Source organism: Passer domesticus, chromosome 8 (genome assembly GCF_036417665.1).
Source record: "Passer domesticus isolate bPasDom1 chromosome 8, bPasDom1.hap1, whole genome shotgun sequence".
Taxonomy (NCBI): domain Eukaryota; kingdom Metazoa; phylum Chordata; class Aves; order Passeriformes; family Passeridae; genus Passer; species Passer domesticus.
In genome coordinates, this window is record NC_087481.1 from 3912834 (window position 1) to 3939061 (window position 26228).

At 51.9% G+C, this 26228-nt stretch overlaps 2 long non-coding RNA genes and 1 pseudogene across 2 annotated transcripts; all 3 read left to right on the forward strand.

Moving 5' to 3' along the window:
* The window catches only part of LOC135306122 (zinc finger protein 11-like), a 322458-nt pseudogene that overhangs the window by 127205 nt on the left and 169025 nt on the right, over positions 1-26228 (forward strand).
* On the forward strand, positions 17178-18266 carry LOC135305740 (uncharacterized). The gene is made up of 3 exons (XR_010366724.1): positions 17178-17366; positions 17479-17674; positions 17992-18266. It is a non-coding gene; the product is annotated as an uncharacterized LOC135305740 (long non-coding RNA).
* Positions 20515-21554, forward strand: LOC135305705 (uncharacterized). The gene is made up of 3 exons (XR_010366686.1): positions 20515-20661; positions 20774-20987; positions 21305-21554. It is a non-coding gene; the product is annotated as an uncharacterized LOC135305705 (long non-coding RNA).

Consider the following 26228-nt stretch of genomic DNA (forward strand, 5'->3'; position numbering starts at 1 on the left):
TTATCATATTAATATTTCACTTGCACAAATGCATCGGAGCTCAAGATTAAAACCTTCTGTTGCTCCATGTGGGAGCATTCCAACAATAACTGTTCCTTCTGAAGGTGCTGTTTCCAAGGTACTGCTAACAAATTCATCTTTGTCTGCCCAAACCCACAAGTTCTTTTCCTTTTCCGTATGCAATTTTTGGATACATTTTAAGACATCCAGGGGTTCAGCTTATTTTAAACAACTGCCCCACTGCTCACACAGTGCTGCAAACTCAGCCCACTCCAGAGCCAGGGAACTCCAGGGAAGGGCTTCCCATCTGGGAATTTCTGATGGCACCGACTCCTCACATTTACATTTAACAAGAGACATTTTGCTGTGATCTGGCCCGACTGTGCCAGTTTTGTTTTACCAGTGGGCAGGATCAGCACCAAAGACACAGACTCCAACTGAAGGAATCAGTGTCATTTACTGCAGCTCAAAGCAGCAAAGAATCACAAAAGGAGCAGCTCAGTAATGCACCCAACCATCACCACCAAAGATTGCAGCAGTGATTAAGAAAGATCCAGCATCATTTACCCTCAGACTTCACCATCCCCCAGATCCACACAGCAGCTGGGGGAAGCTGTCCCAGCCAAGGGATGCAGAGCCACTCCTGGACACTGGGAATTCCTGCAGGTGCCTCCAGCCACAGGTGAGGCTCCAACCTCGCTGTGAGAGGGCCCAGCTCTGACAGTGCTGAATGAACAAACTGACAGCACTTCTAGTGTGGGAACATTTGGTTTCATCCTCCTCTTGGGTTCCTCCCAAAGCCTGGCCAGTGCCCAAGGAGGAACCAAGGGAGGTGACTTTGATCCTTCAGCCCCAAACAAGGCCAGATGTCAGATTTCATGGCCTTGTCTGCCTTGCAAATACAAAAAGATCAATACATGTGTCACTAAGGAGTGGCTACATCTATCACAATGCTAATGACCATGCGTATTTCATTAATGAGCAGATACAAAGATAACCTTTGGTTGGAAGGTTCATCCGGAGGCCATGTTTGGCTCAGGGCCTGCTGTTCAGGCCTCACTCAGGGCTGTTGTCCAGGCCTTGGCACTTCAGGGACGTGGTTTAGTGCTGGGCTTGGCACTGCTGGGTGACCAGCTGGGCTGGATGAGCTCAGAGGTCTTTTCCAACAGAAAGGATTCTGTGATTCCGTGATTCTATCTGCTGAATTCAGCTAGGTCCATGTTAGCAGCACTCATTTGCTCAGAAAGTCCCCTCTTGCCCAGCTCTTGTGGCCTGAGGCTTCAGCTCCTTTAGCTCCTGGTGCTAAGCTGCTCATGCTGAACGAGACGACTCGGAGAAAAGAACACAGTCCATCCAATTCCTTCTAGGATACAGAGAGGGGAGGGTGTGGAAACAGTAGCATTGTTTGCTGTGGCCTCCTCTCTGCCCTTCACAACTTTCAGCACTTTGAACCAGCCAGGAGCTTTCTCCAAGAGTGCAATGGAGCAGCTGCTCCTGCTCTCCTGTCTTGACTCTCTCCACTCTCTGACCTTGCCTGGTTTTGTCCCTCTTGCTGTGCCCTCTGTTCCCCCAGGGCTCGGTGGCTGCTGCCCAGGACTGTGGGACTGGCACAGATCCAGTGGTTGAGACCCTCCTTGCTGTGGCCTTGGAGCTGCCTTGTCACAGCAGCCTCTTCCATCTGGAATCCCCCCATGGACAGGGAGTCCCCAGCTCTGTTCCTTGCACAATCTCCAGGAGCCCAGGGCTGTCATCTCAAGTCCCTGCTGGCACTGGGGGCTCCCAGGTGCCTCAGGCTGCTGTGACACCGCTGCACACGGGAGGGAAGAGTGGCAGGGGCTGTGCTGAAATGTCACTATAGGACACAAGACAACATGACGCAGAGACGCTGTTGCTCTCAAGGCAGGAAAAAGGAGAAGTTTATTTTTTTACTCCAACATTTATAGATTTCCAAAGATGACAGTGGATTGGAGGGTGAAAGTGCCACCTCTCCAAGGACAAACAAACAGTCCATCAAGTTTCTCCTCCTCCATAAAAGAATGCAAAACAATAAGTTGTTTACAGAAAGTGTGTGAGAAAGTTTGGTACAAGAATGCAAACATCAGAACACTTAGAAAATCTTAAAAAGTCAAGGCGACATTGAAAGTCAGCTCCATGTGCTGCTGCTGCTGCTGCTGCTGCTGTGGGGTCATTTGTCCAGCCCTGGCCCAGAGTCAGGGATCAGATCCAGGCCCTGCTGCTGCTCCCTCGGGATCAGCCCCAGTTTGGGTGTTGCTGTCAGGGCCAGCAGGAGCGGTGGCTGGAGCAGCAGGTGCTGACAGTGCCCCAAGCCCCGGGGCTGGAGGGGTCCCTGGGCTGGGCTGGGAGGGAGCTGCCGCTTGTTCTCCCTCTGCCCCAAGCAAAGCTGAGCCAGGCACAAGTGGGGCAGCACAGCCACCAGGGAGCCTGCGAGTCTCTTCCAGCCCTGGCTGCTCAGAGTTTGGGCCTTGGAGCCTCAGGTGGCCAAAGGCAGCTGCTCCTGGTCCCTCTGTGTGCCCCTGTGTTCAGCAGTGCTGCTCCATCAGTCTGTGCCCAGCAATGGGGAAAAGCCTCAGCCCTGCAGGGCCAGGAGCTGCCGGGCTCTGCCTGAGCAGCTCAGCCAGCAGGAAGGGAGCTGCTCCACATGGGAACCAGGAGCAAAGGGCTGCAGCACCTCGTGCTGGGGCAGAGCCCGAATTCTGAGAGGGAATAACGGAGTTATTCATGTGCATTGGTGCGTCAGCACTGCAGGTGCTGTGCCTGCAAACACAGGGTTCGAGATCTTCAAAAGAATTCTGCAGCTCTTGACTGGATCAGGATGTCAGCAGTGCTGAACTCCAGCACAGTCCAAATGAAACACTTCACACCTCTGCTCATATCTGCTAGATTTTTTTCTTCAGGGTATCCAGAGAAAAGTAAACAGAGGAGGAGCCGACATTTTCATTGTTTGTCAGAAATGTATCTCATTTTGCTGTACATTCCTTTTGTAGGACGAGTTCTCTGTTAAAAACACTGGACAAAAAAGAAAAGAAAAAAACATGAAAGATAAAAACAAAAAACAAATGTGTAGTGAAAATCTTCGGTAACTTTGGATTAAGAGGTAACTGATCTTTTTAAAAAGAGAACTCAGTTACTCTGTAAATGTTCTGATGGCATGGATCCATATTACTGACCTCAGCATCACTTTTTTAAAAGATTCTGGGTTTTGTTTGTAATATTATGTTATTTTAAATTGTGATTGAATCAATAGGAAATTGAAAGATTTATTATGCATTTATGCATTACTGTGTCTTGAATGTAAAAATATTGCAGTTTGAAATTTGGATTTAAAGTGTTGCAAATGAAAGTTATAAATCCCAATGGATTGTGTGACAGCAGCTTTTCCTAGAGGATGTGCAGCACTGCAAGCACTTCATCAGTGGGGTTGGGGGTACTTGGATCTTTGTCCTGTGCCACTCTGAGATGTCATGGAATGGAACTTCACCTGCCACCAGCCCAGGTCACCCTCTGCCACCAAAGCTCCTTGGACCTTGTGTCCCCCAGGCAGGCACAAAGTGTTTGTGCTGCTCCCCCTTTTGCACAAACCCACAGAGAGCTGGGATTTTTCCAAGTGTCATGTCTGCATTGGGCATTATTCCTAAAGAAGCAGCAGCCCATCCTGATGAATATGGAAAGTTATATGGATGGTTGTGAGCTCCACTTCCTGCCTAGAAATCCTGAAACTGCTTCTGAATGCTGCTCCTTCAGCTTTTGGACATCTTCTCACAGAGAGCTGGGGAAAAAAAACTCCTGGTCTCTGGCTAAAGGGTGGGTTATGCCAAAGTTAGAGCTCTGTGATGCCAAAGTTAGAGCTCTGTGCGAAGTCTCTATCCATCCCTATCCTATTAATGTACCAGTATGTGGGGGTGTGCATGGATGTGTCTTGTACACAAAGGAAGGAGTGTGCAAGCAACGTGACTGACACTTTCACTGTCCATGTTCATCCCATACCCATGAGTATAGAGACATTATGGAAACCCGGGCACACGCAGAGCCTTCTGTCCCTGGATACAGAGACATCCAAGAGCCCCTGGCACACACAGACCCTTCTGTCCCTGGATACAGAGACACCCAAGAGCCCCTGGCACACACAGACCCTTCTGTCCCTGGAGGATGGAGCGTGGTGGGTGGGGGTGGTTGGTGGGCAGCGAGTCCCGGACAGCAGGCCAGACCCGGCTCCAGCCCTGCCAGGCCCTGCCAAGGCTCAGTACCAGCTCCTCTGGAAAGGGAAAGCCTTTCAGCCTTGTCCCTGCCCAGAGGGGCAGTGCTGGCCTGGCAGCACAGGTTGTTTTCCCCTCAGGCTGCAGGAGATGAGAACACAACACTTGCCAACACTGAGGCACAGTTCCAGGTGCTCCCCATGAACCTCAGCTCTGGGAGCACTGTCTGCCCCAAGCTCCAGGGGCTGCAGTGGGAGCCCGGCTGGGCTCTGCCCTGGGGCCATCCTGCAGGGACAGCTGGAAACAGGGAGCATTCAGCTGCTACAAACAGCCAAGCCAGGGCTGCAGGGCAGCTGCTCCAGCCTGGACTGCACTGCTGTGTGCTGTGCTCTGGGGCTGGGGCTCCCCACACAGGGGACTGGACTGGAGTGCCAGAGGAGACAGAGAAGCTTCAGCTTCAGCCTCACTGAGGTGCCTGCGTGGGCTGGGAAGAGTGGGGAGGCTCAAGGGGATTCACAGAGCTCATCCTGCTGCAAGGATGAAGAAAAGGGAGTGGGAACTCAGCAGTGAGGAGATCTGAGGGCTGGAGAGTGGCTCTGAATGACACTAAAATGCCACTGGACCTCTGAAACATTGCTGCTCCTCAGCCAGTGACAGCATGAGTCCCTAAACCTGGGGCTCAGCCTTCCTTGTGGTCAGGGGCAACAAGGAAGGCCAGCAAGTGATGGAGACTGCAATGGGCTGGGAATTCACTGGGGGAAAAAAGGGAGCAGTTGAGAAGTAAAAGGCAGGTGGGGGAGAGAACTGTTCAGAGAAGGGCTGAGCTACATCTTGAGCAAGCTGAAAAATGTCATTTGGAGTCATCCCAGATTGATTTGATTTCAGAAGGTATTGAACAATTCTAATTTTTGGGAGGTGTCATTTTTCCTTTGCAGGTGTCCACGCTACAAACTTGAGCTGCGTTGTCAAAATGCTCAAGCAAGTCTGTGCTGCAGGTGACACCATTTCTTCTTTGGCTGATTCCGGCCCGGTGCTGAGCTCCAGCAGAGCCCTGGCAGAGCCCAGAGCAGCCTCAGCATCCGCAGAGCCCGGCTGCAAGGAGAGAAAGCAGAAACTGCCCGTCAGCTGATGGCTCCTGTCCCCTTGTCCCAGCTGCCCGTGGTGCCCAGGCCATGCTGGCCGTGCCCAGAGCTGTGCCCAGAGCTGCCCATCAGTGCTGCCTTTGGGAGCAGGGCAGGAGGGCAGGACATGTGCCCAGCCTGCAGCCAGCCATGGCACATCCACCTGCTCAGCAGCTGCCCAGAGCAGGATGCTCCTGTGCTCGCTGCCATCTCCCAAAAGCTCTGATCCCACCCTGCCAAGCAGACGGGGACCCACCTCATGCCATCCATGGCTGGAAGAAAAGCTGGTCCCAGACGATGTCCTCAGCCTGCTCCAAGGGCACGGCCCATCCACGCCACAGCTGCTCCCAAGAACTTCCCAATCCAGACTGGACCAACCAGAATGCTTCCTCTAGAAAAACAAACAACAAATTGTTGAAAATAGATTACAGACAAAAAGGGAAAAAAAGAACAAAGGTAAAAATCATATCTCTGTGAGGGGATTGAGGAAGGCCCAAGCCCTGCATGCCAGGGAAAAACCCAGCCATGTGTGAGCAAAGCCCAGGTTTTCTCCCTTCCCCCTGCACTGTCCCCCACAATAACCGTGATCCCAAAGCAAACAAGGGCAGTGGAGCTGCCCAAGCCCTTCCTTGCCTGCACAGCAAAGCAGCCCCTGCACAGATTTGGGAGTCCCACCTCTGCTCCCACCATGGGGGTTTATTTGTGTTGGGCTGGCTGCCCCAGCCCCAGCCCCAACCTGGGGCACGGTGGGTGCTGGGGGCTGTTGGCAGGACCAGGAGCCCACTCCCATTTCGTACCCACCCCAGCCCATGCCCCCAGCCCTGCCAAAAGCAGCTGGGCAGCCGACTGAAGGATCAGCTGCATCTGCCTCAGCAAAAGGGGGGGACCTTTGCTTCCCAGCCAGGCTGGGCAATACCCAAATCTGGGAGCATTTCCCCACGTGTGGACTCATCTGCAAATTCCCTGTGGAGTTTGGCTTTGAAGAAGGTGCCACAATCAAAGTGCATCACCTTCAACTGCTGGTGGCCAGGTTGAGGAAGAGGTTGTCATCCTTCATGTCATCCTTCATGTCATCCTTGCTGTCTCCTGCAGCAGCAGCCCCACCTGGTACAGCTTCTCTGGGGGCTCCTTCTCCTGCCCTGGGGTGAGACCAGGCTGTCAGGGCTCTGCCCAGGGCCCCAGCTGTCAGGGAACCAGGACAAGCAAAACCTGCTTGGATGGCAGCCACCAGGGCTGGGCAGAGCAGCTCAGCTCCAGCACAAGGGCTGCATGTTCCCATCCCATGACCCTGGTGCAGTGACACGGGCTGGCTTTCTTTGCTTCTCATTGCCAAGGCATGTGTGCAGCTGTAACTTACCAGGGCCCTGCAGCACAGTGTGCCTGTGGCTCTCTCCCTTCTTCTAGGGCAGATGAACATCCTGCATCCAAGGATGACAGAACACCTCTTCTAATGAGGGTCTGGCCAAGGGGTGCATGGATAAACACCACCCGATCAGATTTTGGCACTCTGGGGAGAGAAACCAGAAACTGCCCGTCAGCTGGAGAAGGCTCCTGTCTGCTTTGCCCCACTATTCCCATGCCCAGGCCATGCTGGATGCGCTCAGAGCTGGGCCTGAACTTTCCCCATCAGTTCTTGGTTTTGGGGGAGAGCAGGACATGTGCCACCTCCTCAGCAGCTGCCAGAGTGGGATGCTCCCAAGACCGCTGCTGTCTCCCAGCACTGGTATTCCCCCCGTGCCCAGAGAAGAGGATTCACCTGGAGAGAGCCGTTGTGGCAGTGAGAGCTGGCCCCAGCTGAAGTTCCAGCCCCTCCTGAAAGGCATCTTCCCACAGACCATCTCGTGCAGCAGGATGCCCAGGGACCAGATGGTAGCTGGCTCGCCATGGTACCAGCCAAAGCGGGTCCATTCCGGGGGGCTGTATGATGGTGTTCCTGTGGAATACAGATGGAGTTCATCAGGGGGATGCTGCTGCTCCCAGAGCCTGGCCCCAGCATCCCTGGGCGGGCGGGGGCTGCATCAGTGGCACAGAGGGCGACCACTGTCCTCTCACCAGCATCTGGGACTGGTGTACAAACTTGGGATTGCAAAAGAAGCCACTGGTATGGGAAGGGGACAGTGGAAGCCCTGGCTAGGCCTGACCATGACATGCAAAGGAAATACCCACTGCGTGCTGGGGAAAAACCATGCCCTCATTCTCCCTGTCTGCATTGCCCCAAACATATTATAAAGGCAAGACAAACAGGGCAAGTGGAGCAGTCCTTCCTCTTGCCTGCACACAAACCGGCTGCGACACAGGTTCCGACCTCCCTCTCTGCTACCCTCACCCACGACTGTTTTTGTCAGGCTGGCTGCCCCAGCCCAGCCCCAGTCCTGGGCACAGTGGTGGGCAAAGGCTGCCAGCAGGGCTGGAAGATGGCTCCCCACCCAGCCTTGCTGTAAAGCAACTCAGCTGCAGATTCAGTCCCTTGAGTGGCAGCAAAAGGGAGAATCCCCGCCGCCACACCCAGCTTGGGCGGTGAGATCTTGGGCCATGAGATGCCAGGAGCAGGAGCACAGCCCTGTGTAGGCTCACCTGCAAAGTGAGTGTAGGCTGTCTCTTGCAGGTAGGTGCCACAGCCAAAGTCAATCAATTTGGCCTGCCCGGTGGCCAGGTCAACCAGGATGTTCTCTGGTTTGATATCGCGGTGCAGGACCCCGCAGCTGGTGCAGTGCCGCACGGCCTCCAGCACCTGGCGGAACAGCTGCCGCGCCACCTCCTCGCGCAGGAACCCCCATGCCCGAATGAAATGCAGGAGGTCCTGAGACTGCTCTGGCCGCTCCAGCACCATCACAATGTCGCTGGGGAGCTCAAGCCATTCCAGTAGTTGGACCACACCGGAGAAGCCACTGGACACCTTGTCCAGCAGCACAACCTCCAGGGGAGCGCTGGTGCCGTCGGGCTGCGGGAGGAGCACGATGCCGTCAGTGGGGCCGATGCTGGGCCAGGGCTGGGCAACCCCTCAGCCAGCTCGGGATGCTCTGCGCCCTGCGCTGGCCCCACGCCCGCTCCCCCTCGGGATGTCCCGGCGGCTCCCACCCTGCCGGGGCTCGGCTCATCCCCGCCCGGCACGGCCCGGCTTTGCCCGCTGTCCCGGCTCACTCACCAGCTCGCTCCAATGCCAGATGCGGTTCCGTGGCACCCTTTTGATGGCGACCTGCAAGCCAAGGGGAGCAGCGGGAGAGCTCAATGCCCGCCCTGCCCAGCCCCATCCTCCTCCTCCTCCTCCTGCGCCCCCTCCTCCTCCGCCCGCCGCCGGCCCCGCCGCTCACCGGGGCGCCGTCCGAGAGCCGCGTTGCTGCGAAGACGTTGCCGAATCCGTCCCGGCCCAGCAGCGAGCCCAGCCGGTACCGCTCCTGCAGGGCCTCCTGCGCCTTCCCTGCGGGCGGGACGCGGCTGTCAGCGCTCGGCCCGGGGCCAGCAACGGCCCCCGAGCGCCCCTCACCCGCCCCGGCCCGGCCATGCCCCGGCGTTCGCTCTTTGGAACGCGACCGGGGAGCCGCGGGGCCGGGGGCCGCGCTGCCGAGCGGCGGAGCTCGGGCCGGGCAAGCCGCAGCGGAGGCGGCGGGAGCGGCTGCGCCGCGTGTGTCCTCCGCGGGCCCCGGGAGGAGCCGAGGCGGGGGCCGGGGCCGGGGCCGGGGCCGGGGCCGGGGCCGGGGCCGGGGCCGGGGCCGGGGTCGAGGCCAGGGCTGGGGCTGGGGGCGGACTCGGGCCAGGCGGAGCCAAAAGCCGGCGATGCCGCCTCAGGCACTGAACCCAGCCCAGCAGCACCACCGCCAGCACGGCCAGAGCCGGGCTGGGACCAGACCTCGGTGGGACGGCTGGGGGCGGGCACGGGGCAGCCCCGCCCGGGGCCGGGGGCGGGCCGGGGGCATGGCCCGGCCCGGCACGGGGAGAGGGAGGCGGGGAGAAGAGAGGAGACCAGGAAAGGGAGAGCGGGAAAGGTGCGGGGAAGCGGGAGAGGGAGAGGGAGAGGAGAAGGGAATCTAAAGTTTTTTCTCTTGCTGCTGCTGCTGCCGCTGCTGCTGCTGCTGCCGCTGCTGCAACTGAAGCTCCGGGGCCGTTTGTCCCCGTGTCCGTTTGTCCGTTGCCCGCTCGCCCCGGCCCCGAGCCTCACGTTCCCCGAGGGCAGCCCCTGAGCCTGTCCAAACACGGGAACTTTGCCAAGTTCAGCCAAGAGCCAGAGTCTGGATTCCTGCACAGTGCCTCAGGAATGCCCTTGGTCCCTGCTGTGCATTGTCCCTGCTGAGGGTCAAACACTCTCAGAGTGTGTTCCCTGAATGCAGAATTTGTACCTGACACAAACACTGCACTTACCTCTCCAGCATTGCTTTCCAAGAAAAACAGGGGAAGCCAAACTGTGTGTAGGTCATGGTATCTTAAAATGTCTAAAACTTGCCAACTCATGGATCTTAGAGGTGAGATCTGTTTGGAATTAATGGGATGGACAACTAGTGCAAGATGGAAAAGGGGAGCATAAAAATAAATAGAGAAAAACGTCTTGAATTGTTTCAATTTTCATTTAATTTCTTAAAAGCTCTTTCAGTTTTTCCAGAATCTTCTCCTCAGTCCTGTTTGCTTTTTCCATGAACCTTTCCTGAAGAACGAGGTGCAGCTTCTGTCACAAGGTGTGCCACCAACTGCAGCTTTCCACACTGTGTGTGCAGCACAACACTTGCAGCAAAGCAGGACAAATATTTGAAGAATTTTGCAGCTTGTTCTTTTCTTTTCCTTGTGGGCTGGGCAGTTGTGCCATTGGTAAGGTTTTCATTGTTACTGTTCTACCCTAAGAAAACATGACAGGCTACCAAGAACTCCTGGGGAATGCAAGCCTGACTGAATGCAAAGAAAGAATCTCCAGAGCCTGCAGCCAGAAGTGGAGAGCTGTGTGATCATCATTCCAACACCCCCAAGGACATCTTGAAAGTGATCTAGAAGATGAAAATGGGCTGACAGAGGGAGTTTGTTTCTGTGTTCAGTTCAGATTCTGCTACATCTGAAATCAATTCTACAGTCTCCATCTAAATCAAGAGTACAATCAGTTCATGAAAAGCCCCAGAACAATCGGCACCTCTCAGGAGATGACTGAAAGAATCTGAAAAGGACAAATGCAGGAGAAATGCATTTCTCAGCACTGCAGTATTTGCCTGCCTGAAACCCTCCTCCATTTCCTCCCCATCCCTGGATCTGTTGGTGTCAGTTCTGCATTCGGTGGTGCCTCCAGCCCTGAATCCCCTCATCTACAGCCTGAGGAACCAGGAGCTCAAGGCTGCAGTGTGGAGACTGATGACTGGACATCTTAGGAAGCATTAAACTGATTGCCAATTTCTGCAAATCACTTGTAACAAAATTAATTTTTGATAGTTCTGTTGGTTTGGTTCTTTGATTTCCCTGTCTTTTTTTTTTTTTTAATATTCTTCCTAAATCTAGATCATTGTTTCTGCTATTTCTGACTTTGTTTCTCTCCACATTCACCGTGGCCGCAGACTGTGACAATGAGGAGCTGTGTACTCAGTGGCTTTAGACGAATTAAGAATCTCCCAGCAGAGTTTTCTTCAGGGATGCCCTTTTATTGCCTTCTCTGGAGCTGCAGCAGCAATGTCTGTGTGCAGAGCTGGGGCAGATCAGTGCTGGCCCAGCAGCTGTGCCCAGCAGCAGCAGCAGCACTTGGTGTTGCCAGTGCTGCTGCCGTGGCCCTGCCCCGCTGCCCTGGTGGCCCTGGTGTTGCTGCAGGGCCTGAGTGCTCTCGGGGCCGGGCACAGTCCTGGGGGTGGCAGTGCCGGGGCTGCAGCAGGGACAGGCCATGGGCACTGCTGGGGCAGCGCTGACGCCTCAGGCCAGGGCCTGGGGCCTCCAGGCTCCTTGCCCAGGCTCTCTCAAGAACACGGCCAGGCCAATGCTCAGCACAGAAAAACCCCAGGGTGAGCAGCCCCAGGCTGGCCGTGGGCAGGCTGGGGGCAAACAGCATGGCTGGGGCTCTGCAAGGGCCCTGGGGGAGACGGGAAGGAGCAGCAGAGCAGGGGCTGATCCATCCCCAGGGCGCTGCACAGCCCAGGGCAGCGTCCCAGAGCGTCCTCATGGAGCTGCCAACAACATCCCCCCTCTGCAGCTCTGGCCTCTCCCCCAGCTCACACAGGTGCCGCATCCTTGCAGGCACAGACATGGCAGCACTGGCTCAGGAGCCCCTGTTTGCATTGCACACAGCAGGCAGGAGCACCCCCATGCTGCTGCTGTGGGGACATGAACCTGAGGGAGCACAAATGCCATCAGCCCCTGGGGCCAGCAAGGGCTGGGGGACACCAGGGAAATCACTCCGGTTTATTGTGACAAACATTTGAGATCACCAAGTCCAACCTGCACCCTAACACTACCTTGTCTACCCAGAGCATCGTCCAGTTAACTTAACCACCGCTCCCTCATGTGCTTTCAACCAAACTTCTCTTCCAGACCCCTCACCAGCCTTGTTGCCCTTCTCTGGACACGCTCCAGCCCCTCCATGTCCTTCCTAAATTGGGGACCCAGAACTGGATACAGCACTCGAGGTGTGGCCAACCAGTGCTGAGCACTGGAGAAGAATCACTGCCCTGTTCCTGCTGGCCACTCCATTCCTGATCCAGGCCAGGAGCCATTGGCCTTCTTGGCCACCTGGGCACACTGCTGCCTCATGTCCAGCCTGCTGTCCATCAGTCCCTGCAGGTCCCTTTCTGCCTGGCTGCTGTCCAGCCACTCTGTCCCCAGCCTGTAGTGCTGCAGGGGTTGTTGTAGCCAAAGTGCCGGACCCGGCACTTAGACTTGTTAAACCTCATCTTGTTGGATTTGGGCCCTGGATCCAGCCTGTCCAGGGCCCTGTGCAGAGCCCTCCTACCCTCCAGCAAATCCACACTCACACCCAGCTTGGTGCACTCAATTTGCAGATGGTGCACTCAATCCCCTCACACAGATCATCATTGCAGATATTGAAATCCACGCTGGCTGGCTTAGATCCCTCGGCCATCCTGTGGGTGCCCTGTGATGGCTCTCAAGGTGATCTGCTCCATAACCTTGCCAGGCACCAAGGTCAGGCTGACAGGCCTGGAGCTCCCCAGACCCTCCTTCCAGCCCTTCTTGGGGATGGGCTCACATTGGCACCTCCACTCCTCTGGGGCCTCCCTGCTGAGCCAGGACTGATGGTAAATGATGGAGAGCAGCTTGGGGAGATCATCCACCAGCTCCCTCATCCCTCTAGGATGGATCCCCTCTGATCCCAGAGACACCTGTGAGCACCTGAGTGGCTCAGCAGGTCCCCAGCTGCTTCCTCCTGGATTCCAGGGGGCTGTTCTGCTCCCTGTGCCCATCTACCAGCTCAGGAGAACACTTGTCCTGAGGATGGCCTGTCTTATTGTTGAAAACTGAGGCAAAGAAGGGGTGAAGTACCTCAGCCCATTCTTCATCTTTGGTAATCATATCCCTCACAGTAAGAAATGCAGGTTGTCCTTACCCCTCCTTTTGACATTAATGTACCTATAAAAACATAATAATTATCCTTCACAGAAGTATCCAAGTTAAGTCCTAACTGAGCTTTTACCTCTCTAATTTTCTTTCTGCATGACCTAACAACATCCTTAAACATTTCTTGATTTACCTGCCTCTATGTCCAAAGGTGCTGCACCCTCTTTTTAATCCCTAGAAATATCCTTTTTAATCCCTCTTTAATCCCCCTTTTCCTTGAAAAGCTCCATGCCCAGCCAGGCCAGTCATTTCCCCCTCTGGGTCATCTTTCTGCACAAAGGGGGCAGCCTACTCTTGCCCCTTCAAGATTTCTTTTTTCAAGTGTTTCCATCCTTCCTGGAACTAGTTGTTTTTAAGGGCTGTTTTTTTTAAAAAATCAATACCTGATTTGGTCCTCCCCAAATCTGCATCCTCAACAGACCAAAGTCTGCCCTCAAAAGTCCAGTGTAGAAGATTTATTGATGTCCCTCCTTCTTTTACAGAATATTTAAAAAGTCAATAATTTCATGGTGACTGTGCCCTAAACAGCCTCTGACCAGCACTTCTCCCACCAGCCCTTCTCTGTTTGTGAGCAGCAGGAGACAGAGCTTTCCTTGGGAGTGGGAATTGCAGGAAACCTCCCCAAAGTGCAGCTTGGAAGGTTCAGGCTGGAGCTGAGGAGAAAGCAAAGTCCCTGCCAGGGTGGAATTGTGGTGCTCGAGGTGTGGCAGCGTGAGGCTGGGCCATGGCCGGCTCTGTGTGCCAGGAGCCGGCAGCGCTGGGTGCAGGGAGCCCAGGGAGGGCACAGAAACGCTGGCTGAGAAATGCTGGGGCACAGCGAGAGGGGCGAGTGCAGCCGGCCAGGGCACAGGAGCAGCACGCACAGGGGGCACAGCCTGCAGGACAGATGGCCAAGGGCTGGGCAGGGCTGGCAGGGCCACAGGCACCCAGGCCTTTGTGCCCTGGGCTCGGGCAGCGCCTCTGGAGGCCCCACAGCAGGAACTTTCCTGGCAGGGGCTGCACTTTGGCTCTCCCTCGGCCTCCCTGGCCAGGCTGGCAGGGGCTGCAGGTTGATGGCATTTGTCCTTGCTGCCCCTCACATCCCCCTGCCCCACAGAGAGCCCCGAGCCACCCGTGAGGGACAGGCGCTGCTGGCCCAGGCTGGGCTCAGGGCTTGGCCTTTCTGCTTCCCCCAGCCAGCCCAGGCCTTGCTCAGCATTGCAGTTCCCTGCCCAGAGCCTTGGGCTCCCTGCACTCCTGGCCTCAAGGATCTGCTCTCACCAGTCCCAAAGGGAGCCTTTGGCACTCCCTGCCCTCACTGGGGCCCAGCCATGCTCCAAGGCACTTGGAGTTTTGCTGCTGACTCCTTGAGCAGCTTCTTCATCCTTCTCTCAGTGCCTGAGGCTCCTGGACCCAGCCCCAAATCCACCGTGGGGCTGATTAAAATACAGAAAGCCCTGGGGGGCTCTTTCTCTTCCTTCAATTTTCCTCCAAGCCTCCAGGGCTTGTGAAGCTGCTTGGAGTCAGTCTGGAGTTCTGTTAAGGAGGGAGATTTCAAAGTGCACCGACGGCATGATGTTTTGTTTTAATCACGTGTGTGGGGTTTTATTTTTCAGTTCAGAAAAGAGGTGAAAGAACGATTCCCCAGGTGATCTTGATGCTGAATGTCTCCCTAGAAGATCTGGGCATGGAGAGGAACAAGCCCCCTGCAGGCTGACCCATTGTGGACAACCTGCTCCTCACCCCAGCCTCACCATGTCTGACATGGCCCACCTGGGACTGACATCCCAAAACATAAAAAAGTATGCATTTTTAAAATAAATAAGATTGATTAATTTATAAAATTATAATTATAGTTTTTAAATTTATATTAGTATTACTGTATATTTCTATTACCTTTGATATTTATGTGAAAAATTGAATACATTTTTAGCAATCAAAAAATTATTTGTCATTGGTTTTAAATAAAACAATTCCTTTCATTAAATCATTGACCACTACTGGCCATTTATTTCTCCTTCTTAATGCTAATTAGTGCTATTTTTAGATCTTTTGACATATTTTTTTATTATTTTCACGGACAGGGTAAAAGGGGCCACTTTGGGGTCCCTGGAGACATTTCTGGGGCACATTTGGGGCAGTTTAGGGTCTGGGCAGTGTGATAAACAAGTCCACTGAATTTAAGGATCAAATAATTATCTTTATTATTTTTGCAAGCAAGAATAAGCAAGGACGGCGCTGGGCGGCCCAGAGTCTCCGCTCCACTTTGGCTCACAAAATTCCTATCCCCTGCGTCCACCTTTTATTGCCTTCTTCTCCGGGTTTAGGGATGACGTGATCTGTCTTCTGCGCTTGCTCATTCAGTTGCTAGGGGGTCTTTTTCTGCCTTCTGGTGGTCGTGGGATGAAGGCTTAGTCCCCCTTAGTCTTCCTCTTTGTGAACGCTGAGTGAACTTATGCCTTATAAGGCATATCTATACAGAACACTATACACTTTTCTGCAAGCTAAGCAATTCTTACTAGTACTATACACTTTCCGCAAGCTAAGCAATTCTAGCGAGTTTAAGGATTGTTATTACAGCTGCTTCTCATTACTTTCCTTTCACAAGGCATAACTTTACAATGGAATTCCCAAAGCACTATAGTAAACCAGCAACCATATGTATCTGCACAAGAAGTTTTTTTGGCTATTTAACTATTGTTTTATAACATATAGTTATTTAGCTATTGATTTAATTAATGAACAAATGTATTACTACTTATTACAAATCCCCCATTTCTTTTTTTACCAATTTTGTTCATTAAATCTTTCTAGGTCTTTCCTAGCAAGCATTAAATGAGCTGCCGCATCAGTTAAGCTATGTGCACTAATTATAGGTGCTAACATCCTTAGTTTTTTCATCATATTCCAATTCACAATGAATAGAACTGCTGACAAAATAAAACCAAGCAGTCAATATCAACGGAACAAAAATGGGATGGCATATACTGTTTAGGACCCCTGTGGCATTAGGAGACAAACGGAAAAGGGTATCCCACTGGATGTCACTCTGGAAATGCCAGTGGCTCAGCTGAGAGCTCTGGGAATGACTGACACTGCACTGAGAGGGGCCACAGTCCTGCAAGGGTCTTTCATCAGGAGCAAACAGCAGCCTGGAGGGTGGGCAATGCTGGATCTGTACCACTGCGTGCTCATCCTTCACCTGAATGTGGAGCTGCCCCCAAAGTTGCCATGCATCACTTTTTCTTTTTCTCCTCTCAGGTATATTTTGGAGCAGCTGTTCTATGTGGCTTTTGATGGTGATCCTGTGGCAAGCAGCCATTTGCCTGCTGTGCTATCCTCACAACTAATACTAACTCCTCATTTCCCTTGGTTTTATTTGGGGTTTTTTATCTATTTGTTTGATTGGTTTGCTGCATGGGTTTGTTTGTTTGATTGACTGGGTTTTTGTCTGATTTGGTTTGAGTTTTGTTTGCTTTTTCATAAATGACTGGTGAAGTTGGCAAAGCCAAACTCAAGACAATGTAAACCAGGATCAGCTTTCCAGAAATTCCTTTTGGCTGGGTTTAGCTGCATCCCCCAGGCTCAGGATCACTAGTATATTTTCAGGTTGTGCTCTGCATCATCAGCCTGCCCAGACTCCGCTTGGTCTTTCACGAATGGAGAAGACAATGGACATTTTGACAAGCTTCCTTTCAAACTGAAAAACCTGGGGCAGCATGACAGAAAAGAAGAAAAATAAATCACCAGTTAGAACAGAACCAGTGTCCCACCATCTTCCCCTCCACTGTTATTAGTTTTGTACATTTAGAGTCAAACCTGGGTCTAAAGCTTGCATCTCTCAGTTCCTGATGCTATTTGCTACCCTGCAGCCTTGACTGGCCCTGATGTGACTGACTGCTGGGCAAGTGGGGCTGGGGATGCTCAGCCTGGAGAGAGGAGACACTGGGAGGCCTCCCTGTGGCTGTGCAGGACTGGAAGGGTCCCGCAGGAAAGAAGGGGACAGAGTGTTCAGCAGGGCCTGTGCTGACAGGACAAGTGGGGATGGCTTTCAACTGCAGCAGGTTGATGGAAGCTGCATCTAAGGAAGCTGCTCTTTTCCACTGGGGGTGGTGGGGCACTGGCCCAGGCTGTGCACAGAGGCTGTGCATGCCCCATCCTTGGCAACAGGGCTCTGAGCAGCCTGCTCTGGGGGAAGACTGCTCAGCTGGGAACAAGATGTTGTTCTTCAGGCTCCCTTCCAAGCCCAACCGTTCAGGGACTCCATCATTCCATGGTCTCCAGTGTCCACTTCAGATGGAGCCTGGGAACTGTGATGTCACAGCCCACGCTCCAGCTGGAACATCCAGCACCCAGGAAAGGGCACAACACAAACGTTGTTCATTGTGTTCGCATGCTCTTCACCCTGCTCCTGCCCACTCTGCTTTTCACCTGCCCCCTGATAACCCATTCAGTCCTGAAAGGTCCTTAGTGCCTGGATTTTGTCATCCAGCCCTGCAGGATGCTCCCATTTGTCCTGAGGAAGGTATGGTGCCATTCCATGGAGGTAGACACTCCCCACCTGCCCGGGTGGGCTGGAGATCTGTGGGGATGGAGTGGGACAGGGACCCCACTCTGAGGTTTTGCTGCCTCTGCAGGCTGTCCCAGACAGAGAGGAGGAGATGGAGGTGGATACAAAGATTGACATGGAGGATGAGATGGAAATAGACGGAGAAGACCCTGGAGAGGAAGAGATGGATGTGGATGTGGATGTGGATGTGGATGTGGATGAAGAAGAAGAGATGGACATGGATATGGAAGAGTCCATTGAGGACATGGATATTGATTAAGAAGGTGAGGAAGGGGCCATGATCTTGGCATGAAGAGCAATGCCAGCAGCAGGACAGGCAGAGTGGGTCTCCTGCTGCCAGGCTGGGGCTGGGCTGGGTGCTCCCTGCTCAGGGACATTGTACCCAGGGCACTGGATTCTGGTGGCCATCCACAGCCATTCCTGTGCCTGCTTTGCTCCACACAAGCTCCATGCAAGACCCAGCCAGGCTCAGTTCTGGTAGCAGAGTCCTGCTGCTGGGCCAGCATGTGCCAGCCTGGGGGCACATGCAAGAGCCCTCTGTGCCTGACTGGAGTGACCGTGGCATTTGCTTTTCTTCCAGGTGCAATGGACATCACCGACAGAGACACCACCCTTTTGTATATATGTTCTACACTTAGTTGTTGTTCTTTAGAATGTAGATTGTCAGGCTATTTTTGACTTCTGTAAATATGTTTCACATAGTTTTGCCCAGTAGGTTTTTATATATATACGTTCTATCGATTGTTGTTGTTACAAATATTCTTGCAATGTAAATATCTTCTGTATTTTTGCTGCTGTTCTTCTGTAATAAACAAATTTTATTTTTCACACCCCATTTCTCCTCGCATTTGCTTCAGGCACAGGCAGCATTTTGCAAAGTTGTAGTTTCCACTTGCTCCCAGTTCCCAGGGCTGGAGGTCAGAAGTAGATGAAGGGGAAAAAAATCCACAATTAAGAGTGTCCAGGACACCCAGAGCCAAAAGAAGCGCAGGGGATCAGGAAAGAGGGAAGCAACGTGCTCCAAACAACAACAGAAATGTAGTGAGAGCTCTAGAAAGAACAAAAGAAAGAGGAAGCCTGAAGAAAGGAAAAACCTTCTCCCCACATGGTGTTTTGCTTTTTTGTCATTGAGAGTCGCTTGTATCATGTGGTGGAAACCCAGAAAAATGAAGGTCAGGAGAAGCATGGTTTATTGGGAACATTCCTGCATTGTAGACAATCCTTGTGAAAATCATTCCATGCAGCACTCACATATTTAATTGCTTCTCTTCCTGGGGAAGCAGAGTTGCTTTATTTACTCCAAGCAAGACTTTCTCCCTCCTCCCTGGCAAAGAACAAGCTCCCATCCTGGCAAGCGCTTGCTGCTTTCCTTAACACTCATCACACCCATGCTAAGGAGAGTGGAGCAGGTTAATTTATCACTTGTTGCAAGTTCTAAGTCCTTCTTAGATAAGGACCATGTTCAGCTGAGTGACAGTGAAGCAAAATGGCAAGCCAGGAATACATTGCCCTGCACACAACATCCTCCATTCCCATGGATGGTTTCTCACTGGCACACAGGAGGAAGGAAGGAACCCAAATGCATCATTGGACATTAAGTCATACATATTGAGGGATGAACAGATCTCACGGGGATATGGAAACCCCCCCTGAAAAGCAGTTCAGAGAAAGCCTGAGCTGTTTTGTGCTGCTAGGCATGAAGATGCTCAGGATCTTCCACAGATGCTCAGCAGGCAGCAGGATTGCGGCTGGATGTCACTCTGCAAATGCCAGTGGCTCAGCTGAGAGCTCTGGCAGTGACTGACACCGCACTGAGAGGGGCCACAGTCCTGCAAGGGGCTTTCATCAGGAGCAAAGAGCAGCCTGGAGGGTGGGCAATGCTGGATCTGTACCACTGCGTGCTCATCCTTCACCTGAATGTGGAGCTGCCCCCAAAGTTGCCATGGATCACTTTTTCTTTTTCTCCTCTTGGGTATATTTTGGAGCAGCTGTTCTATGTGGCTTTTGATGGTGATCCTGTGGCAAGCAGCCATTTGCCTGCTGTGCTATCCTCACAACTAATACTAACTCTTCATTTCCTTTGGTTTTATTTGGCGTTTTTTATCTATTTGTTTGATTGGTTCGCTGCTGGGTGTGTTTGTTTGATTGATTGATTGATTGATTGGGTTTTTGTCTGATTTGGTTTGAGTTTTTTGTTTGCTTTTTCATAAAAGACTGGTGAAGTTGCCAAAGCCAAACTCAAGATAATGTAAACCAGGATCAGCTTTCCAGAAATTCCTTTGGCTGGGTTTATCTGCATCCCCCAGGCTCAGGATCACTAGTGTATTTTCAGGTTTTGCTCTGCATATCAGCCTGCCCAGACTCCGCTTGGTGTTTCACAAATGGAGAAGACAATGGACATTGTGCCAAGCTTCCTTACAAACTGAAAAATCTGGGTCAGAATGACAGAAAAGAAGAAAAATAAATCACCAGTTAGAACAGAACCAGTGTCCCACCATCTTCCCCTCCACTGTTATTAATTTTGTACATTTAGAGGCAAACCTGGGTCTAAAGCTTGCATCTCTCAGTTCCTGATGCTATTTGCTACCCTGCATCCTTGACTGGCCCTGATGTGACAGACTGCTGGGCAAGTGGGGCTGGGGATGCTCAGCCTGGAGAGAGGAGACACTGGGAGGCCTCACTGTGGCTCTGCAGGACTGGAAGGGTCCTGCAGGAAAGAAGGGGACAGAGTGTTCAACAGGGCCTGTGCTGACAGGACAAGGGGGGATGGCTTTCAACTGCAGCAGGTTGATTGAAGCTGCATCTAAGGAAGCTGCTCTTTCCCACTGGGGGTGGTGGGGCACTGGCCCAGGCTGTGCACAGAGGCTGTGCATGCCCCATCCTTGGCAACAGGGCTCTGAGCAGCCTGCTCTGGGGGAAGACTGCTCAGCTGGGAACAAGATGTTGTTCTTCAGGCTCCCTTGCAAGCCCAACCGTTCAGGGACTCCATCATTCCATGGTCTCCAGTGTCCACTTCAGATGGAGCCTGGGAACTGTGATGTCACAGCCCACGCTCCAGCTGGAACGTCCAGCGCCCAGCAAAGGGCACAACACAAGCCTTGGCCACTGTGTTGACATGCTCTGCACCTTGCTCCTGCCCTCGCCTTTCACTCTTATTATCCCCCCGATACCCCGATCATTCCTGACAGCTCGGGAGTGCCTGGATTTCATCATCCAGCCCTGCAGGATGCTCCCCTTTGTTCTGAGGAAGGTATGGTGCCATTCCATGGAGGTGGACACCCCGCACCTGCCCGGGTGGGCTGGAGCTCTGTGGGCATGGAGTGGGACAGGGACCCCACTCTGAGATTTTGCTACCTCTGCAGGCTGTCCCAGACAGAGAGGAGGACATGGAGGTAGATACCAAGATTGATATGGAGGAGGAGATGGAAATAGATGGAGAAGACCCTGGAGAGGGAAAGATGGATGTGGATGTGGATGTGGATGAGGAAGAAGAGATGGATATGGATGTGACTAAGGAGGAAGAGATGGATGTGGATATGGAAGAGTACATTGAGGACATGGATATTGATTAAGAAGGTGAGGAAGAGGCCCTGATCTTGGCATGAAGAGCAATGCCAGCAGCAGGACAGGCAGAGTGGGTCTCCTGCTGCCAGGCTGGGGCTGGGCTGGGTGCTCCCTGCTCAGGGACATTGTACCCAGGGCACTGGATTCTGGTGGCCATCCACAGCCATTCCTGTGCCTGCTTTGCTCCACACAAGCTCCATGCCAGACCCAGCCAGGCTCAGTTCTGGTAGCAGAGTCTTGCTGCTGTGCCAGCATGTGCCAGCCTGGGGGCACATGCAGGAGCCCTCTGTGCCTGACTGGAGTGACTGTGGCATTTGCTTTTCTTCCAGGTGCGATGGACATCACCGACAGAGACACCACCCTTGTGTATATATGTTCTACACTTAGTTGTTGTTCTTTAGAATGTAGATTTTAGGGCTATTTTTGACTTCTGTAAATACCTTTCCCATAGTTTTGTTAGGTAGGTTTTTATGTATATATGTTCTATCGATTGTTGTTGTTACAAATATTCTTCCAATGTAAATGTATTCTGCATTTTTGCTGCTGTTCTTCTGTAATAAACAAATTTTACTTTTCACATCCCAGTTCTCCTTGCATGTGCTTCTGGCACAGGCAGCATTTTGCCAAGTTGTAGTTTCCACTTGCTCCAGGTTCCCAGGGCTGGAGGTCCCTGGCACAGCCACCCCAGGAGTGGCGGTCCCTGTGCACAGAGGGGTTCCCCTGACAGAGGTGAGCCTCTCCTTGCAGTTTCTCTGGACACACTTGGGAGCTGTAGGGGCAAAGCCCAGTGTGCCCTGGCCCATGGATCCCATGTTGGAGCAGGGCTGAGCCTGTGTGCTCCTGCAGAGCCTCAGCCATGGCTCTTCCCTGGGCAGCCCCAGGGCTAAGGAGGGAGCACTGGGCTGTGGGCAAGCCCTGCTCCTGGGCACCCTGAGGGGCTGGAGCCAGCTGGAGGGAGCCTCAGCCCTACATGGACCAAGATTTCCTTTGGAAACCCCCTCTCTCCCCAGACTCCTCTGAGCGCAACAAGAATTGATCCTCCTAGTTCAAGGTGTGACCTTCATTGGCACAAATGTGTCCCTTGCACTTTCTAGCACAGCAAATGTCAGTGCTTGTAATCCCTGTTCTGCACACTCTGCTCAGGCAGCAAAACATCTGAAGCTGAGGGAACATCTGGCATTAGCATCAACCTGCAGAGAGCTCCAGGGGGAGAACCTACCCCCAAGCACCCAGAGAAATACTTGACACTGATAGTCTGGGGCAGAGCTGAAACTAAAGTATTTTAATGCCAAGAGAGAGGATTATTTTATTGCTGAATTCATTCTGCAAGAACAAAAATGGAAGCATTTGTTCTCCTCACCAGCCAGCGATGTGTATTGACAAGGTTTGCCTCTGGGTTATGACTGATTTTGATGAATCTGTTCAGAACTCTGATGCTGTTCCTGGCTAAGGTGCAGAGATGATATTTCAGAGCCAGATGAGCTCAGCACATCTTGTGCAATGCAGAATTTCCAGACCCAGACATTCAGGCCATGCAAACTGATACTTTTTCATCTCTGTGCAAAGATCAGTAGTAGGACATCATGGATGTACCACACACTTCTCAGATGCTCCTCTGACCAGCTACATACCCCATGGCATTGCTCCTGGCACAACGTTAAAGCCAGGCAGGTCACACTGTCCTGGCTTGTAAAGTAGGCATGTATTCTATTTTGCCATCTGTTGGGGGTTGGGAAGTTTTTCTTATCTCTTTCAAGAACAATGACACTGCCAGGAAGATAATCTCCTGCTGATGGGCTATTGAATTACTCACTGTGGCTGGTAAGATTAGTTACATCATCCCATTGAGAGATGCTCCACCCAGAGGGAGGAGCCAAGCATCCCTGACACCATAAAACAAGCATTTCTGAGACCACAGACAGCCTTCTTCGCTGGATTTCCGAGAGGAATCAGGAACCAAGGCCCAGCTGCTCCTTCGCCGCATTTTCGGAAGGGATCTACACCCTTCTGCAGATCGCCGCTCCAGGAGGAGCAGCCACCACTTGGTTGGACTGCTATCAGCACCCTGACTTCTTAGGGTGCCAGGTTTCTCTCACTCTGCCAGTGGTTGTTTTGCTTGTGTTAAATTACATTGTTATTTAGTTTTTTTCCTTCCAGTAAAGAACTGTTATTCCCATTTCCCATATCTTTGCCTGAGAGCCTTTTTTTTAATTCTGAAGTTGTGATAATTCGGAGGGAGGGGGTTTACCTTCTCCATTTCACAGGAGGCTTTTGCCTTCCTTCACAGGCTCCTGTCTTTTCAAACCAAGACACACACATATTCTCTTCCTCTGACTCCTGCAGGGATGACAACATCAAAAAATGGAAAAGAGATATAATGATCAGGGATTTTCATTGTGTGAGCTCTGCATTCCCCAAGCTCTTGCAAAGGGGGAATGTTCATTGGGCAAAGGACACGAGAAGGAGCCTCAAATTGTCCAAAATCTCAGCAAAAATATTATTTCCTATGGAACCCTTCACCAAAGCTGGTCACACTTCAGGCCGTTTCTGCACCCATTTCCTGATGTGCATCTCCCCGTGGGATGTTCCCACTGCTCCAGGGACCCAGCACAAACCTTATAGCCCCACACCAACACACCCCCAGGAGCTGCAGCCTTCCCTCCAAACCTGGGCACCTGCAACAGCCACCTCTGCGCTGAGCTGAGCCGGTTTCTCCCAAAACCAGGTGCTCCATTTATCCTTGAAAAGATTGACAATAGCATTCTTGTCTTCTCCAAAAGAGCCATCGTTTCACAGCTGTCATCTCCACACTGAGACTTTATTCCCTTCAAGTGTTCAAGTACACAGGCAGCACCAAGGAAGGCACTGAAGTGAGTCAAGTTGAACCCCAAAGAGCTCTCAGCTCCCTGAGAAAGCTCAGACAAGCACTAGAGAAAGAATTCATGCTCCCATAACTGGCACCTAACAGCCACAGGGCAAGTGAGAAGTTGGTATTAGAGAATGAAGAAAAAGCACTGAGTAATAAAAGGTGAGAAAAATCCATCACTCCAACAGGTGAATGAAGGTAAACCACATGAAGAAACAGAAGAAGATGGAGGGGAAAAAACCCACCATTAATAGTGTCCATGACACCCAGAGCCAAAAGAAGCGCAGGGCATCAGGAAAGAGGTAAGCACGTGCTCCAAACAACAGCAGAAATGAAGTGAGAGCTCTGGAGGGAACAAAAGAAAGAGGCAGCCTGAAGAAAGGAAATAATGCCTCCCCACAAGGTGTTTTGGTTTTTTCAAGTGAGAGTCTCTTGTATTGTGTGGTGGAAACCCAGGAAAATAAAGGTCGGGAGAATCATGGTTTATTGGGAACATTCCTGCATAGCAGACAAGATATAGCCTTGTGCAAATTATTCCATGCAGCATTCACATGTTTAATTCCTTCTTTTCATCTTCCTGGGGAAGCAGAGTTGCTTTATTTACTCCAAGCAAGATTTTCTCCCTCCTCCCTGGCAAAGAACAAGCTCCCATCCTGGCAAGTGCTCCTGGCTTTACTTAAGGCTCATCACATCCATGCTAAGGAGAGTGGAGCAGGTTAATTCATCACTTGTTCCAATGATTAACTTGCCCAGCTGCCAGGTTCAAGAGCCCCAGAGTGCCTCAGGTTGTACAGGATCACAGAAGGAAAAGCTCCATTGAATTCAGCTGCTGCCACACTGGCCCTCTTTGCCTGTCAAACACATTCAGCTGCTCTTGCTCTGCCCTGTCAAAATCCCCCATAAAATACAAATGAAAATCCCTCATCACCTGTGAGAAAGCACAGCTGGGTTCTGCTCAGGGCATTTCAAACTATGTGGGGTAGTTGTGACCTCCCCTTGCAAAGGCAGAATTTCAGGAAAACCAAAAGTTTCTTTTCATGGACTCACCAGACTCAGGACACCTTCCCCTAGATCAGGTTGCTCCAAGCCCCATCCAACCTGGCCTTGAACACCTCCAAGGGTGACACAGCCACAGCTTCTCTGGAACCTGTCTTGCTCCTCCCAGGTCTAAAATCATACCCAACTTAGCAGCCTCAGAGATTGATTTCTACCCAATAGCATAGAAATTACATTCAATTGCATTTTTCTAGCAAAGAAATATGGCAAACCTTGTTTGCATCTGACTTGGCAAAATCAACACAAGCTCTTCAGAAAGGGCTGCTGCCCACTTGTCTTGTTTTTCCCCATTTGGTGGAACATTTGCATTCTGTTGTTGTTTGGAGCAGTATTTTAATAGATCTGGCTGAGGCTGCTGAAAATAGTACAGCAAGTTACTTGTGTGAGGGGTGGAAAACTGAGCTCTTGCACATCCAGTGTTTCTGTTGTTGGAAGTCTTCAATCCCACCTCTCTGATGGGATGAAATAGGTGCTACTAATCCAATTTCTAAAGTATCATGCATCGAGCTGACACTATTTGAAGACTTAAAAATAAAGCCAATTTAAACAAAACTCAGCTCTTTTCCATTTTCTCTGTTCCACAGTTGATGACAGAAGACAGGAGAGAAAGATTGTTTTAGGAACAATGTTTTCAGGACTCTAAAAAGAATATCCAACCTGCTCTGCCACACTCTCGGCTGTTACAGCCCCAAAAAGCACCGGTTGTCTTTGCTTACAGAATCACAATTGTGATGGGATATCTACCACAGCACAGGATGGCCAATTTTTGGTTGTTTTCCTGGGAATAACTACAGCATTTCTGGGTAGCAAGGCAAACATGTGCCTCTTCTAATGGCCCTTGAAAGTGGATGTGTGAAATGAGGCAGACAAAGCCAAAGGCCAGCTGAACCTGGGATCTCTGAATGGGTCTTCCCATTCTTCCCAGGATGATGAATGGCAATCACTGTTCTGCCAGGGAAAGGGCATCTGCTGGGAATGTGGTCTAGAAAATATGCTTTCTGCTCCTTTCAGAGCCAAAATTCCTACCCATTTCTTCGAAGTCCTTCTTAGATAAGGACCATGTTCAGCTGAGTGACAGTGAAGCAAAATGGCAAGCCAGGAATACATTGCCGTGCACACAACATCCTCCATTCACATGGATGGTTTCTCACTGGCACACAGGAGGAACTAAGGAAGGAACCCAAATACATCATTGTACATCAAGTCAGACGTGTTGAGGGATGAACAGATCTCACAGGGATATGGAAACCCCCCCCTTGAAAGCCAGTTCAGAGAAATCCTGAGCTGTTTTGTGGTCCTAGGAATGAAGATGCTCAGGATCTTCCACAGAT